Source organism: Scyliorhinus canicula, chromosome 11, assembly GCF_902713615.1.
Source record: "Scyliorhinus canicula chromosome 11, sScyCan1.1, whole genome shotgun sequence".
NCBI lineage: Eukaryota > Metazoa > Chordata > Chondrichthyes > Carcharhiniformes > Scyliorhinidae > Scyliorhinus > Scyliorhinus canicula.
The window spans coordinates 64,773,723-64,790,572 of record NC_052156.1 but is presented as its reverse complement, the minus strand read 5'-3'; the positions used below and the strand labels follow the sequence as shown (position 1 = coordinate 64,790,572).

General features: G+C 51.5%; 1 protein-coding gene across 7 annotated transcripts in view; it reads left to right on the top strand.

Annotated features, from left to right (window-relative positions):
* The window catches only part of LOC119973115 (contactin-4-like), a 3,053,649-nt gene that overhangs the window by 2,304,980 nt on the left and 731,819 nt on the right, over positions 1 to 16,850 (top strand). The gene's annotated exons all lie outside the window — the stretch shown is intronic.

The window sequence follows — 16,850 nt, the reverse complement described above, 5'->3', positions numbered from 1 at the left end:
CCTCAGTATCTCTAAGGAGCCGTGGATGATGACCTGGCGACTGCAATGTCGAACATCAAAGAGGGCTATAAAAAAGCCAGCGTTTGATAACCCAGGTTTGCCAGTAGGAGACAGAGAGTTGGCTCAGACAAAAGGGAGCTCAAGCATTCCTTTCAACTAATAATGGCTCGATCCTTTAGCAGTCTTTGAGTCTCAGCTGAAATCCAGACAATAGATACATATCCTTTGTTAAAGACCTGGTGGAGAGATGAGGAGGTCATGTCGCACGGATCTTTGGCTTGTTGAAAAAGTTACATTTGCCTCACTGAACTAAATAGCTCAGTCTGTTCTTTAACATCTGACCAGCAGCCCAGGGTGAACACGTGGCCTCATCTACACTGCTTCTGTAGGAAATGCGATGCCGTCACCTACAAGGCTGATTCGTGTGAAGTCAACATCACTGGAAAAGTGAATTCTCCAACATTGATTTTCAGCCTGCCGACCTTGGTGAAGGAATACATCTTTGGATTTTGATTCTGAACTTTGGAACTCATGTCAATCAATATTTATTTTCATTGCAGTCTCTGAACTGTAAAACTTTTCCTCTATCCCTCTCTCACTGCCTGGTTGTGGTGGGGATGTTGCAAACTCTCTTTTCCACGTTTTAAACATGTGCATCCGATAAGTTCACCCTATCTTGAATTTGCTATGGAGTTATTAATAGGAATTGTATAGCTCAAAAACTGAGGAATTATGGAAATACACCACCACTTACAAAGAGGAAGACAAATAAAAACATTTTTCAGGTGGGTAGTGGGGTGAGAAATTAGTGCTTTTTAAATTAACTCCCTCCTGTCCATAACACTAGGATAATTTTGAGTTAAGAATGCAGAGGGTGTACACCCAATGCGGCCGCATAGGGAACGGGGAAAGGAGTTCCTCGGTGGGGGTAGATGGGGGGCTGGATCCAGTGTGTGCCAGGTCCCGGAGGGATACTGTGTCCTGGCAACCGTCCGGGAACTCAACAAATGCGTACTGTGGGTTGGAATGAAGCAGGCGCACCTTTTCAATAATGGGGTCGCCCTGACGTGCTTCCTTAGGAGAACCGGGCCTGGCGTCCTCAGCCACGCCGGAAGTGAGACCCCTGTGGTAGTGCCCCTGGAAAAAATGAAGAGCCGCTCGTGAGGGGTTTGGTTGGTAGCTGTACACAGGTGGGATCTAATTGCGTGGAGCGCGTCAGGGAGGACTTCCTCCCATTGGGAAACTTGGAGGTTTCTGGACCTGAGGGTCAGTAGGACGGTCTTCCAGACCGTCGCGTTCTCCCTCTCCACCTGCCCGTTCCCCCTGGGGTTGTAACTGGTAGTCCTGCTCGAGGCGATGATCTTGTTTAGCAGGTACTGACGCAGCTCGTCACTCATAAAGGACGCACCCCGTTCGCTGTGCACGTAGCTGGGGAAACTGAACAGGGTGAAGACACTATGCAGGGCCCTAATGACTGAGTGGGAGGTCATATCGGGGCATGGGATGACGAAGGGGAATCGGGAGAACTCGTCAATAATGTTAAGGAAGTAAATGTTTTTGTTAGTGGAGGGGAGTGGCCCTTTGAAATCGATCGCAAGGCGTTCAAAGGGCCTAGAAGCCTTGACCAGGTGGGCTCTGTCTGGTCTATAGAAGTGCGGTTTGCACTCTGCACAGATCGGGCAGTTCCTGGTGACCGCTTTTACCTCCTCGTTGGAGAAAGGGAGGTTTCGGGCTCTGATGTAGTGGGCGAGCCAGGTGACCCCTGGGTGGCAGAGGTCATCGTGGATGGCTTTTAGGCGGCTGATTTGCGCGCTGGCGCATGTCCCGCGTGATAGGGCATCCGAGGGCTCGTTGAGCTTCCCCGGTCGATATTTGATATCGTAATTGTAGGTGGAGAGTTCAATCCTCCACCGAAGAATTTTGTCATTTTAAATTTTGCCCCTTTGCGAGTTGTCGAACATGAAGGCGACCGACCGTTGGTCGGTAATGAGGGTGAACCTCCTACCTGCGAGGTAGTGCCTCCAGTGTCGGATAGCCTCCACGATGGCTTGTGCTTCCTTCTCAACAGGAGTGTCGGAGTTCTGAAGCAGATAGGGTACGGGAGAAAAATGCAACGGGCCGCCCTGCTTGATTTAAAGTGGCTGCTAGCGCTACCTCTGAGGCGTCGCTCTCAACCTAAAAGGGAGTGGATTCATCCACATCCCGCATGGCTGCTTTGGTGATGTTGTCCCTGATGCAGCTGAAGGCTTGGCGCACCTCAGCAGACAGGGGAAATAGTGTGGCCTTGAAGAGTGGGCGGGCTTTGTCCGCATATTGGGTGACCCACAGGGCGTAGTATGAAAAGAGCCCCAAGCACCGTTTGAGGGCCTTGGGACCATGGGGGAGGGGGAGTTCTAAGAGGGGGCGCATGCGGTCCGGGTCTGGGCCCAGGACTCCGTTCTCCACGACGTAGCCGAGGATGGCTAGTCTGTTTGTGCGGAACACGCATTTCTCCTTGTTATCTGTAAGGTTTAATTTTTGGCCGTCTGGAGAAAACGGTGGAGGTTGGCGTCGTGGTCCTGCTGGTCATGGCCGCAGATGGTAGCATTATCCAGATAGGGAAACGTGGCCCGCAGCCCGTACTGGTCTACCATTCGGTCCATTGCTCGTTGGAACACCAAAATCCCGTTAGTGACGCCGAATGGAACCCGGAGGAAATGGAAGAGTCGGCCATCGGCCTCGAACGCCATCTAGTGGCGGTCCTCCGGGCGGATTAGGAGCTGGTGGTATGCAGACTTCAGATCCACCGTGGAAAATACCCGATATTGGGCGATCTGATTTACCATGTCTGCGATTCTGGGGAGGGGATACGCATCTAGGAGCGTAAAGCGATTGATGGTCTGGCTATAATCGACGACCATGCGGAATTTTTCCCCGGTCTTGACGACCACCACCTGAGCTCTCCAGGGACTGTTACTGGCCTCTATGATCCCCTCACTGAGCAGCCTTCGGACCTCCGTTCTGATAAATACCCTATCCTGCAGGCTGTATCGCCTGCTGCAGGTGGCTACCGGTTTGCAATCCGGGGTGAGGTTGGCGAAGAGAGGAGGGGTGGCGATGCGCAGCGTGGCGAGGCTGCAGATAGTGAGTGGGGGCAGGGGCCCGCCGAAGCTGAGGGTGAGACTCTTGAGATTGCATTGGAAATCCAGGCCTAAGAGGAGTGGCGCGCAGAGGTCAGGCAAGACATACAGTTTAAATTTGGAATAACTAGCGCCTCGAATCGTTAGCGTTGCTGTAGTGCGGCCTTGGATTTGGATGGAATGGGAGCCAGAAGCGAGGGCGATAGTTTGGTTGACGGAATAAATAGGGAGGGAACAGCGTCTTACCAGCTCTGGAGCTCTCTGTGCTCCCGGAGTGGAAGAGGCACGACGTGTTGTACCCGTTGATCTGGACCTCCATCATTGAATTTCTCAGATGCTTGGGGCTAGATTGGTCGAGGGTGACCGTGTTGAGTTGCGGGCCACGTGGTGGGTGCCCGGGGGAGTCGAATTCTTCCGATCGGGCGTCCTGTCGAGTAGATGCCGCTGCGTTCTGGCGAGCTTGATGCAGGAACACTGCGCTGAGTTGCGGGCCATGTGGTGACTGCCCGGGGAGGTCGTACTCCTCCGATGAGCTTTTTGAGTCTGGGGATGCAGCTAGGGCCCGTGGATTGCACGTGGAGGGTGGTGATGAAGATGGCGTCCAAGATGGCGGCCCCCATGAATCGCACGTGGCCGGCCACATGGTGCAGGTTTGCCAAGATGGCGGCCCCCATGGATCGCACGTAGCGGGAGGGGGCGGAGCCTGAGTGTAGGCCGCGGCGTTTCGGGCCCCGCGGGCCTGCTGGTGCTGGGGGCGATGTTTTTGGACTGTTGGGGTGTTGAGGGCTGGGGCCCTTCTGCCGAGGCACACTTTAGCATAGTGGCCTTTCTTCCCGCAGCTGCTGCAGGTCGCGGATCGGGCTGAGCTGTGCTGCCGCTGGTGCTGGCTTTGTCCACAGAAGTGGTAGGCTGGAGCAGTTGAATAACTGGTTTGGGGAGCTGAATAGTGGCAGGCTGGAGCAGTTGAATAACTGGTTTGGGGAGCTGAATAGTGGCAGGCTGGAGCAGTTGAATAACTGGTTTGGCGAGCTGAGTAGCTGGCTGGGGGAGCTGAGTAATTAGCTGGAGCAGCTGGATAGTTTGAGTAGTTGACTGGGACAGTAGGGCGGCCGGCTGTGGCAGCGCGATAGCTAGGGGGCCTTGCGGCACAGGCTTGGGGGGTCCTCAGGCCGGGGGCCCATGCGGGGTTAGTGGGGTCCGCGGGAAACGAGTTGAGGCTGCGATCGTGATAGCAACACCATCCTGCCCAATCTCCATTACTCTTCAACCCATTTGCAATTAAAAATCTGTCTAACTTCTCCTTATATTTACACACTGTCCCTGCATCCACCGCACTCTGCGGTAGCGAATTCCACAGATTCACAACCCTTTGAGAGAAGTCGTTTTTCCTCAAATTTATTTTAAATTTGCGACCTCTTTTTATAAGATTATGACCTCTCATTTTTAATGCCCCACAAGAGGAAGCATTAGCTCCACGTCTACTTCAGCCATACCTTATAGCATCTTGTACACCTCAATTAGATCTCCCCTCATTCTTCTAAACTCTAGCGAGTATAGGTCTAAACTGTTCAATCTCTCAAACGACAAACCCCTCAGCCGGGATTCTCTGAACCACCGCCGGGTTGGGGGCCATTGAAAGCGCTCCCCCCGGCAATTGTCCGGGCTCCGACGGGCCAGTGGCTGCCGAGTGCGACCGAGTCCCGCCAGCGTGGGTTACTCAGGTCCCACACGGCAGGACCTGGAAGGTGTGTCTGCGGGGGCCGTCCTGGAGCGAGGGTGGGGGTATCCAACCCCGAGAGGGGCCTCCGCGGTGGCCTGGCCCATGATCGGGGCCTACCGATCGGCGGGCGGGCTAGTTCCGTGGTCTATGTTCCTCCATGCCGGGTCTCTGTAGGGCGCCGCCATATTGCCCAGTGGCCGGCGCGGAGACGGGAACCCATGCACAGGCACGGAATCACGCCGGCTGTTCCGCGCCAGCTGGAGCTGCGGGGACCAATCCAGCGCTGGCCTAGCCCCCGAGGAAGGGGAGCATTCCTGATTATGGAGGACCGTTGACGCCGGAGTGGTTGGCGCCAGCATCAGAACTTGGCGCGGGATTGGAGAATCCCGGCTCTCATCGCTGGAATCAATCTAGTGAACCTCCTTTGAACTGCCTCCAATGCCACTACATCTTTCCTCAAATAAGGGGCAAAAACTATGCACAATACTGCAGGTGCAGTCTTAGCAATGTCTTGTGTAGTTGCAACAACACTTCCTTACCTTTATACTCATGGTAAATCGCCCCTTAATTGGAAAGAAAATGACTTGGGACCTTTAAATTTATGAATAAACGAAAGAACTTCAGTGCGGCACGGTGGCACAGTGGTTAGCATTGCCGCCTCACTGTGCCAGGAATCTGGGTTCGAATCCGGCCTTGGATGACTGTCCATGTGGAGTTTTCATATTCTTTCCATGCCTGCATGAGTTTCCTCCGAGTACTTCTATTTCCTCCCACGGTCTAAAAATTGTGCATGTTAGATAGATTGGCCATGCTAAATTGCCTCTGCCTGTCCAAAGAAGTACATGTTTGGTCATTTGGCCCTGGTCAATGTGCAGGGTTATGGGGATAGGGCAGGGGAATGGGTGCAGGTAGATTGCTCTTTTGGAGGGTTGGTGCAGACTCGTTAGACCAAATGGCCTCCTTCTGCACTGTAAGGATTCTATGGATTTTAAGAAAGTAGAAACATTCTTTTGCCACTGTTTAGAAATCTATGACAGAGAGGCATAACCTTCAAATCAGATCCAGGCTATTCAGGAGAGAACTTAAAAAACACTTCTTCATGTATCATTTAACCAAGATCAATAACGTTTTCGTTCTTCATCAGATAATGCCTTCTTCTGAGAATTGTTTATTTATTTGTCTTAATGTCCAATTTTCCTTGGCAAGGAGGATGTAAACATGTGGCATTAAAAGCATTATTGCATTTTTGCTGTGTTTCGAAAGGTACCATGCAAGTATATAGAAACTGAAGTATGGCTAGGTTTCACTAGATTATTCGCAACATAACAATGATTGGCATTTCTAAAACAGTTATGGAACTCAGTATCAGCATTTATTCCTATTTTGGAAACTAGCAATCCATGTCAATACCAGATTACCTTCTAATTAGTACCATTGTTAACAATGTGAGTCAAGAAAGCTCCTGTACCCAATTTTTGTGAATAAACACCCAACAATATTGTTAAAACATTGGGCTGGATTCTTCTGCCCCGCCCGCCGCAAGCACGCCGCAGGTGAGCCGCAGACAATGGAGAAGTCCATTGGCCTTGGACAGGATTCTCCAATCGCCAGGAGGACGCGGCCAGAGAATTCCGCCCATTGTATTTGACAGTCCAGACATATCTCACCTGAAAAACAGGCTGCTGTCAGCAGAAAATAGGCTCATTGAAAATTAAAAGCCCACCTAATACAAATTTCAGGCATATAGACATAAAGCAAATCTCCCTGAAAGGTTGCTTACATATGCAAATCAGTGTCCCAAGCTAGCTTTGGGGGAACCCCGCACCTCAGTATCTCTAAGGAGCCGTGGATGATGACCTGGCGACTGCAATGTCGAACATCAAAGAGGGCTATAAAAAAGCCAGCGTTTGATAACCCAGGTTTGCCAGTAGGAGACAGAGAGTTGGCTCAGACAAAAGGGAGCTCAAGCATTCCTTTCAACTAATAATGGCTCGATCCTTTAGCAGTCTTTGAGTCTCAGCTGAAATCCAGACAATAGATACATATCCTTTGTTAAAGACCTGGTGGAGAGATGAGGAGGTCATGTCGCACGGATCTTTGGCTTGTTGAAAAAGTTACATTTGCCTCACTGAACTAAATAGCTCAGTCTGTTCTTTAACATCTGACCAGCAGCCCAGGGTGAACACGTGGCCTCATCTACACTGCTTCTGTAGGAAATGCGATGCCGTCACCTACAAGGCTGATTCGTGTGAAGTCAACATCACTGGAAAAGTGAATTCTCCAACATTGATTTTCAGCCTGCCGACCTTGGTGAAGGAATACATCTTTGGATTTTGATTCTGAACTTTGGAACTCATGTCAATCAATATTTATTTTCATTGCAGTCTCTGAACTGTAAAACTTTTCCTCTATCCCTCTCTCACTGCCTGGTTGTGGTGGGGATGTTGCAAACTCTCTTTTCCACGTTTTAAACATGTGCATCCGATAAGTTCACCCTATCTTGAATTTGCTATGGAGTTATTAATAGGAATTGTATAGCTCAAAAACTGAGGAATTATGGAAATACACCACCACTTACAAAGAGGAAGACAAATAAAAACATTTTTCAGGTGGGTAGTGGGGTGAGAAATTAGTGCTTTTTAAATTAACTCCCTCCTGTCCATAACACTAGGATAATTTTGAGTTAAGAATGCAGAGGGTGTACACCCAATGCGGCCGCATAGGGAACGGGGAAAGGAGTTCCTCGGTGGGGGTAGATGGGGGGCTGGATCCAGTGTGTGCCAGGTCCCGGAGGGATACTGTGTCCTGGCAACCGTCCGGGAACTCAACAAATGCGTACTGTGGGTTGGAATGAAGCAGGCGCACCTTTTCAATAATGGGTCGGTCGCCCTGACGTGCTTCCTTAGGAGAACCGGGCCTGGCGTCCTCAGCCACGCCGGAAGTGAGACCCCTGTGGTAGTGCCCCTGGAAAAAATGAAGAGCCGCTCGTGAGGGGTTTGGTTGGTAGCTGTACACAGGTGGGATCTAATTGCGTGGAGCGCGTCAGGGAGGACTTCCTCCCATTGGGAAACTTGGAGGTTTCTGGACCTGAGGGTCAGTAGGACGGTCTTCCAGACCGTCGCGTTCTCCCTCTCCACCTGCCCGTTCCCCCTGGGGTTGTAACTGGTAGTCCTGCTCGAGGCGATGATCTTGTTAGCAGGTACTGACGCAGCTCGTCACTCATAAAGGACGCACCCCGTTCGCTGTGCACGTAGCTGGGGAAACTGAACAGGGTGAAGACACTATGCAGGGCCCTAATGACTGAGTGGGAGGTCATATCGGGGCATGGGATGACGAAGGGGAATCGGGAGAACTCGTCAATAATGTTAAGGAAGTAAATGTTTTTGTTAGTGGAGGGGAGTGGCCCTTTGAAATCGATCGCAAGGCGTTCAAAGGGCCTAGAAGCCTTGACCAGGTGGGCTCTGTCTGGTCTATAGAAGTGCGGTTTGCACTCTGCACAGATCGGGCAGTTCCTGGTGACCGCTTTACCTCCTCGTTGGAGAAAGGGAGGTTTCGGGCTCTGATGTAGTGGGCGAGCCAGGTGACCCCTGGGTGGCAGAGGTCATCGTGGATGGCTTTTAGGCGGCTGATTTGCGCGCTGGCGCATGTCCCGCGTGATAGGGCATCCGAGGGCTCGTTGAGCTTCCCCGGTCGATATTTGATATCGTAATTGTAGGTGGAGAGTTCAATCCTCCACCGAAGAATTTTGTCATTTTAAATTTTGCCCCTTTGCGAGTTGTCGAACATGAAGGCGACCGACCGTTGGTCGGTAATGAGGGTGAACCTCCTACCTGCGAGGTAGTGCCTCCAGTGTCGGATAGCCTCCACGATGGCTTGTGCTTCCTTCTCAACTAGGAGTGTCGGAGTTCTGAAGCAGATAGGGTACGGGAGAAAAATGCAACGGGCCGCCCTGCTTGATTTAAAGTGGCTGCTAGCGCTACCTCTGAGGCGTCGCTCTCAACCTAAAAGGGAGTGGATTCATCCACATCCCGCATGGCTGCTTTGGTGATGTTGTCCCTGATGCAGCTGAAGGCTTGGCGCACCTCAGCAGACAGGGGAAATAGTGTGGCCTTGAAGAGTGGGCGGGCTTTGTCCGCATATTGGGTGACCCACAGGGCGTAGTATGAAAAGAGCCCCAAGCACCGTTTGAGGGCCTTGGGACCATGGGGGAGGGGGAGTTCTAAGAGGGGGCGCATGCGGTCCGGGTCTGGGCCCAGGACTCCGTTCTCCACGACGTAGCCGAGGATGGCTAGTCTGTTTGTGCGGAACACGCATTTCTCCTTGTTATCTGTAAGGTTTAATTTTTGGCCGTCTGGAGAAAACGGTGGAGGTTGGCGTCGTGGTCCTGCTGGTCATGGCCGCAGATGGTAGCATTATCCAGATAGGGAAACGTGGCCCGCAGCCCGTACTGGTCTACCATTCGGTCCATTGCTCGTTGGAACACCAAAATCCCGTTAGTGACGCCGAATGGAACCCGGAGGAAATGGAAGAGTCGGCCATCGGCCTCGAACGCCATCTAGTGGCGGTCCTCCGGGCGGATTAGGAGCTGGTGGTATGCAGACTTCAGATCCACCGTGGAAAATACCCGATATTGGGCGATCTGATTTACCATGTCTGCGATTCTGGGGAGGGGATACGCATCTAGGAGCGTAAAGCGATTGATGGTCTGGCTATAATCGACGACCATGCGGAATTTTTCCCCGGTCTTGACGACCACCACCTGAGCTCTCCAGGGACTGTTACTGGCCTCTATGATCCCCTCACTGAGCAGCCTTCGGACCTCCGTTCTGATAAATACCCTATCCTGCAGGCTGTATCGCCTGCTGCAGGTGGCTACCGGTTTGCAATCCGGGGTGAGGTTGGCGAAGAGAGGAGGGGTGGCGATGCGCAGCGTGGCGAGGCTGCAGATAGTGAGTGGGGGCAGGGGCCCGCCGAAGCTGAGGGTGAGACTCTTGAGATTGCATTGGAAATCCAGGCCTAAGAGGAGTGGCGCGCAGAGGTCAGGCAAGACATACAGTTTAAATTTGGAATAACTAGCGCCTCGAATCGTTAGCGTTGCTGTAGTGCGGCCTTGGATTTGGATGGAATGGGAGCCAGAAGCGAGGGCGATAGTTTGGTTGACGGAATAAATAGGGAGGGAACAGCGTCTTACCAGCTCTGGAGCTCTCTGTGCTCCCGGAGTGGAAGAGGCACGACGTGTTGTACCCGTTGATCTGGACCTCCATCATTGAATTTCTCAGATGCTTGGGGCTAGATTGGTCGAGGGTGACCGTGTTGAGTTGCGGGCCACGTGGTGGGTGCCCGGGGGAGTCGAATTCTTCCGATCGGGCGTCCTGTCGAGTAGATGCCGCTGCGTTCTGGCGAGCTTGATGCAGGAACACTGCGCTGAGTTGCGGGCCATGTGGTGACTGCCCGGGGAGGTCGTACTCCTCCGATGAGCTTTTTGAGTCTGGGGATGCAGCTAGGGCCCGTGGATTGCACGTGGAGGGTGGTGATGAAGATGGCGTCCAAGATGGCGGCCCCCATGAATCGCACGTGGCCGGCCACATGGTGCAGGTTTGCCAAGATGGCGGCCCCCATGGATCGCACGTAGCGGGAGGGGGCGGAGCCTGAGTGTAGGCCGCGGCGTTTCGGGCCCCGCGGGCCTGCTGGTGCTGGGGGCGATGTTTTTGGACTGTTGGGGTGTTGAGGGCTGGGGCCCTTCTGCCGAGGCACACTTTAGCATAGTGGCCTTTCTTCCCGCAGCTGCTGCAGGTCGCGGATCGGGCTGAGCTGTGCTGCCGCTGGTGCTGGCTTTGTCCACAGAAGTGGTAGGCTGGAGCAGTTGAATAACTGGTTTGGGGAGCTGAATAGTGGCAGGCTGGAGCAGTTGAATAACTGGTTTGGGGAGCTGAATAGTGGCAGGCTGGAGCAGTTGAATAACTGGTTTGGCGAGCTGAGTAGCTGGCTGGGGGAGCTGAGTAATTAGCTGGAGCAGCTGGATAGTTTGAGTAGTTGACTGGGACAGTAGGGCGGCCGGCTGTGGCAGCGCGATAGCTAGGGGGCCTTGCGGCACAGGCTTGGGGGGTCCTCAGGCCGGGGGCCCATGCGGGGTTAGTGGGGTCCGCGGGAAACGAGTTGAGGCTGCGATCGTGATAGTAGCCTCAACGGTAGTCTCTAAGCCCTGGGTCCCATTTTGTAATAGTCCCTGGTGTACATAGCTAGATCGAAGGCCCGCTACAAAAACATCCCGCACAGCAAGCTCTCTATGTTCGGCCGCGGTTACGGCCTGGTAATTGCAGTCATTTGAGAGATTGTTCAACTCGCGTGCAAATTCAGCTAAAGTTTCAGTAGCCCGTTGTCGGCGAGTCTTGAACACATGGCGGGCAAAGACCTCGTTCATGGGCCTAATATACATTTTGTCCAAAATCGCCAGCGCTGTGGTGTAGCAACCGGCTGGATTTAGCTGTGTAGAAATTCTGTGGCTTACCCTCGCATGCAGTAGGCTGAGATTTTGTTCCTCCGTAGTTTCAGCGGTGCTGATTTCGGCCAGGTAGGCCTTAAAACATTTCAGCCAGTGGCAGAAGGTTTCTTTCGCCTCTGCATCCTGCGGATCGAGTTCTAGACATCCTGGTTTTATAGCAGATTCCATGCTTTACTTCGGCAGCTCCTTAAGTGTATTAAATTCAGCGAACACGTGTAGTTGGATCTGAACAGAGGTTTTAATACACTTACAACAGAGCCAGCCTATTCGTCGTTGAACTCCAGATGACTGGCAGGCTGGCTCTAAGGCACTGATCTTTATACATCGGTCCCAGGGGGAGGGGTCCTGGGTGGAGCCAAGGGAGGAGCCCAGTACAAACTCCCGCGTACTCCCAGAGCGACTCCCCCTGGTGGTTGGATAGTGCAACTTCACTTACAATGGTGGATAGTGAACATATATACACGGAGTTATATTGGCAACTATATATAGTGTGAATCACATTCACCACAGGCACATCCAACCTCTTTTTCTGCATTGATCAGAACACCACTGCTCATGAGATTTTCCTTGCCCTAATTCCCAGCTTCATAAAACAAAGAATCACTACTTTCTGCATGATAAGAAGTCTTACAACACCAGGTTAAAGTCCAACGGATTTTTTTCAAACACTAGCTTTCAGCACTAGCACTGCCCCTTCCTCAGGTGAATGCCTGAGGAAGGAACAGTCTCCGAAAGCTAGTGTTTGAAACAAACCTGTTGGTCTTTAACTTGGTGTTGTAAGACTTCTTACTGTGCTCACCCCAGTCCAACGCCAGCATCTAAACATCATACTTTCTGCAGGCGCTAAGTAGACACCTTTTCAGCTTTACTGAGCTGACACTGCTACCTGGCTGCTCTGAAATAATTACAGTCACTGCTCCAGGGCTGCTCCAAATCCCAGCTTCACTGAGCAACTATTTTCCATAGCCTTCCATGGGCAGCACGGTAGCACAAGTGGATAGCACTGTAGCTTCACAGTGCGAGGGTCCCAGGTTTGATTTCCCGCTGGTTCACTGTCTGTGCGGAGTCTGCACGTTCTTCCTGTGTCTGCGTGGGTTCCCTCCGGGTGCTCCGGTTTCCTCCCACAGACCAAAGACGTTAGGTTAGGTGGATTGGCCATGATGAATTGCCCTTCATGACCAAAAAGGTTAGGAAGTGTTATTGGGTTACAGGGATAGGTTGGAAGAGAGGGCTTAAGTGGATCGGTGCAGACTCAATGGGCTGAATGGCCTCGTTCTGCACTGTATGTTCTAACACTCGCTGCCCTCGCAGCTGCTCTGAGCCTCACCCAGCTGCACTCCTGCTGTTTCTCCAACCTGGACTAATCTCATCACATGTTTGAGATTATCCATATCTTGGTCACCTGTTCATTCTTTTCACACACCATCTCCTCAGGTCCCGTCAAAGGAAACATGGAATTAAATATTTACGGCCTGTACCCCTGCACTGGAGCCAGAGCCTAGGATCTGCTGGAAAGTGTAGTCCTCGGCCTTCACCCCCCAAAACACACAGGCCCAAACTATAAGTATATACTATGCATAAAGCAATATTCAATGGAGCAAATTAATGTTAACTTGAGACTTGGCGTGTTAAAAACACCCCAGTACCAAACTTGTTGGGGGTAGCTGTGACATTCTTTGACCTGGAATCAGTACAATATGGAACATTTGTAATTTACTATGCATGTGGAATCTGTAATTGTGTTTTTTTTAGTAAGTTTAAATAAAGTTTTAAGAGTTTGCATCAATGGCAAAGGGATCAATTGTATCTTTCTTGGATAATAAGAAATACTGATCCATGTGCCTTGGTGACCCTTGACCTGGCAGTAACACCAACAGGAAAGTAGTTACAATATGGATGCTGGCGTGGAAGACTGAGGCAAACTGCAACACAAAGGAGATCTACAAGCAGAGGAGCTAAAGAGTGAAGATGAAACAGATATAAACAGAATGCAGACAGAGACTGAAAGAGGAACTCAGAATTCTTGTGGGGAGATGGTGCAAGTCACTCTTAGGGAGAGGTCAGTTTTTCTGTCCAGCAGAAAAGGAAACAAACTCTTGGCAACAATGAGCAAACTGGCTTAAAAGGTCTAAAACCTGGAAAGCTGTGCGAATGTAGTTTTACCAGAAGCAGCCAAATTATGAATTATAGTTATTAGTTGTTTGTAAAGGAACTTTGGATACCCACACCATGAACTGAGAGAGAGAGAAGATTCATCGAAGTGAGCTTTGACGATGGTAATTGTACTGTTGAAAATCAAAGGCAAAAGATGATATTGGATGGGCACCCGACCGATCCTCCATGAATAAATGATGTGGAGATGCCGGCGTTGGACTGGGGTGAGCACAGTAAGAAGTCTTACAACACCAGGTTAAAGTCCAACAGGTTTGTTTCAAACACGAGCTTTCGGAGCGCAGCTCCTTCCTCAGGTGAAAGGAGCAGTGCTCCGAAAGCTCGTGTTTGAAACAAACCTGTTGGACTTTAACCTGGTGTTGTAAGACTTCTTACTGTACTCTTTCCATGAATAAAAACAGCATATTGTGGAACTGTGTATGTACATAGTGCCACATTTGTGTGGGAATTGATGAGAATGCTACGGTTGCACAAGACATATCTTTATTGTGTCAGCTATCTAAAGTGAAAGTTACCTTTTTATCTGAACTATTTATTGTCTATTATTTCATATGTAATTTCTCTTGGTCCTGATTCATCTTAAACTAAGAGCTGTAAAAATTTGAACCATGTTGATAATTTCTCCATTTGGGGTTAATTCAGCAAATTTGTTTAATTTGGTTTATGGTTTCTCTGCAGGGATTGTAACATAGCACTTTATTTGGCAAATGGGTACCTAAGAGACAAATAAAGTGATGCCCCAGTATGACAAGCTATTGATCAGATAATTGAAATAACCAACTGCATTGTGTGTTATTGTGGTACAAACCTGCAGTGAGAGCTCTTGCTCTTAAGGTTCTGAAAGAAGCTGAACATACCTTTCACAAAGCTTTGAAGTGTGTGTCGGAAGAAAGGCAATACTGAGGTTTACTGGAGTGAGAAGAATTATTTGTCCACATTTGTACATTACTGTTATTTTGGTGTTGAGAATCCATCATGAAATTTCGGAGGATCAGTCCCAGCTGTTGCACTGCAAGTTTCCCATTCAGAAAAGGAGGGGAAGTGAGCATAGACAAAGGAGCGTAGAATAAGAGAATAATATGCCCAATAGGAGATGTACGAGGATCATAGAATCATAGATTTTACAGTGCAGAAGAAGGCCATTTGGCCTTCTCTAGAATGAACCAACCCCTGGAAAGAGCACCCTACTTAAGCCCATGCCTCCACCCTATCCCCGAAACCCAGTAATCCCACCTAACCTTTTGAACACTAAGAAGCAATTATTTAGCATGGCCAATCCACCTAAACAACAATTCTTTGGACTGCGGGAGGAAATCTGAACACCCAGAGGAAACCCACGCAGACATGGGGAGAATGTGGAGACTCCACACATGCAGTGACCCAACCAGGAATCGAACCTGGGACTCTGAAGCTAACCACTGTGCTATCATGCTACCCCTTGGGCGGAATTCTCCGCAAGGCCCGACGCCGTCGTGAAACCTGGAGAGGTTCACGATGGCGTTGGAAGCCTCTCCCGGCCCCCTATTGTCCCGTACCCGGGAAACTCGGCGGCCGGGCCTTGTCCCTGGCTTCAAGGCCCGGCGCACCAAGAATGACACCGCGGCGGCGCCTGGTGACGTCAGCCGTGCATGCGCGGGTTGGATAGCTCAAACCCGCGCATGCACGGTTGCCGTATTTCCCCTCAGCCGCCCCGCAAGACGTGGCGGCTTGATCTTGCGGGGCGGCGGAGGGGAAAGGGTGCGTCCCTTTGCGACGCCTGACCGACGATCGGTGGGCACCGATCGCGGGCCAGTACCCTCCCGAGTACGGTCGTGGTGCTCGATCCCCGATCCGCCCTCCCTAGGCCCCACACTTACCTGGTGCTCCATGTTCACGACGGCAGCGACCAGGTGTGGTTGCCGCCGTCGTGAACAGGTCGGGAACGGCAGGCCGCTTGGCCCATCCGGGTCCGAGAATCGCGGGCCGCCGTGAAAAACGGCGGCCCGCGTTTCTCCGAGCAGCGTGTCGGAAAACTAGACATGCCATTTTGGGGGGTGTGGGAGAATAGCGGGAGGTGCGGGAGCGGACCTCCCGCTATTCTCCCACCCATCATGGTTGCGGAGAATCGCGGCCCTTATGCTAAGAGTTCTAGATTTTGAGAATATTCCTTTCTGACTGTTTTTTTTCTGAATTAATAGCACTTGCCACATGCTCCTCCAGCAGTATTTGGACTTTATTTTGGAATTTGTGTGGTGTGGTAGTATGGCTAGAGAGATCATATTACCGGAGAACCAGGCTGCCATTGGTACAGCAGCCTCGCTGCCCATTGGCCCAGGCAAGTCATGCGCCTCTCTGCCAATTGGCTGTGGCTGGTCTTGTGACTCTCTGCCGATTGGCTGAGAGATTGGTAGCTCCGCCTACAAGGTGGAGTATAAGAGCTTGTGTTGATTGGCAGTCGGCCTTTCTCTGTACGACCACTGCCGGGCTCACATCTAGTGTATTAAAGCCTGTTGTTTGGAACTTCACTATGACTCGAGTCCAATTGATGGTGCATCATGTGGTCCACTAAGAAATGCAAACCTTTGTGGACAATCTTAAGCTGCATGTCATTCTGTGTGTTTTTTTTTACTTTCAATAATTCATGACCGCAAGGGTAGAATTTGTTTTGAAAGTTTCAAAATTCTAAATGTTATTGTCTTACACGTTCCTCTATTGAAACTTCATGGCAACATTTTATAAAGAATCGGTATAATTTTATTTGGAACAGTTATGCTAAAAGAGTATCCAAGAACAAGGGCGGGGCGGGCAACCCCGGCGCGAAGGAGTGGCGTGAACCACTCTGGCGTTGGGCTGCCCCGAAGGTGCAGAATCCTCCGCACCTTTAGGGGCTAGGCTGGCAGCGGAGTGGTTTGTGCCGTGCTGGCTGGCGCGGAAGGAGCTTGGCACCATCCCAACCAGTGCCGAAGGGCCTCCGCCGGCCGACGCGAGTTGGCGCATGTGTGGGAGTGCCATCGTGTGCTGGCGTCATCCCAGCACATGCGCAGGGGGGTTCATCTCTGCGTCGGCTATCGCGGACTGTTACAGCAAGCGACGCAGAGGAATAGAGTGCCCCCACGGCACAGGCCCGCCCGTGGATCGGTGAGCCCCGATCGCAGGCCAGACCACTATGGGGGCACCCCCTGAGGCCAGATCCCCCCGCGCCACCCTGACGACCCCAGAGGCTGCCCATGGAGCCAGGTCCCGCAGATAAGTGCCTGTTGTAATTTACGCTGCCGAAAACAGGCGGCCACTCGGCCCATCACGGGCCGGAGAATCGCCGGGGAATGGGGGGGGGGGGCTCTGCCAACGGCCCCCGGCT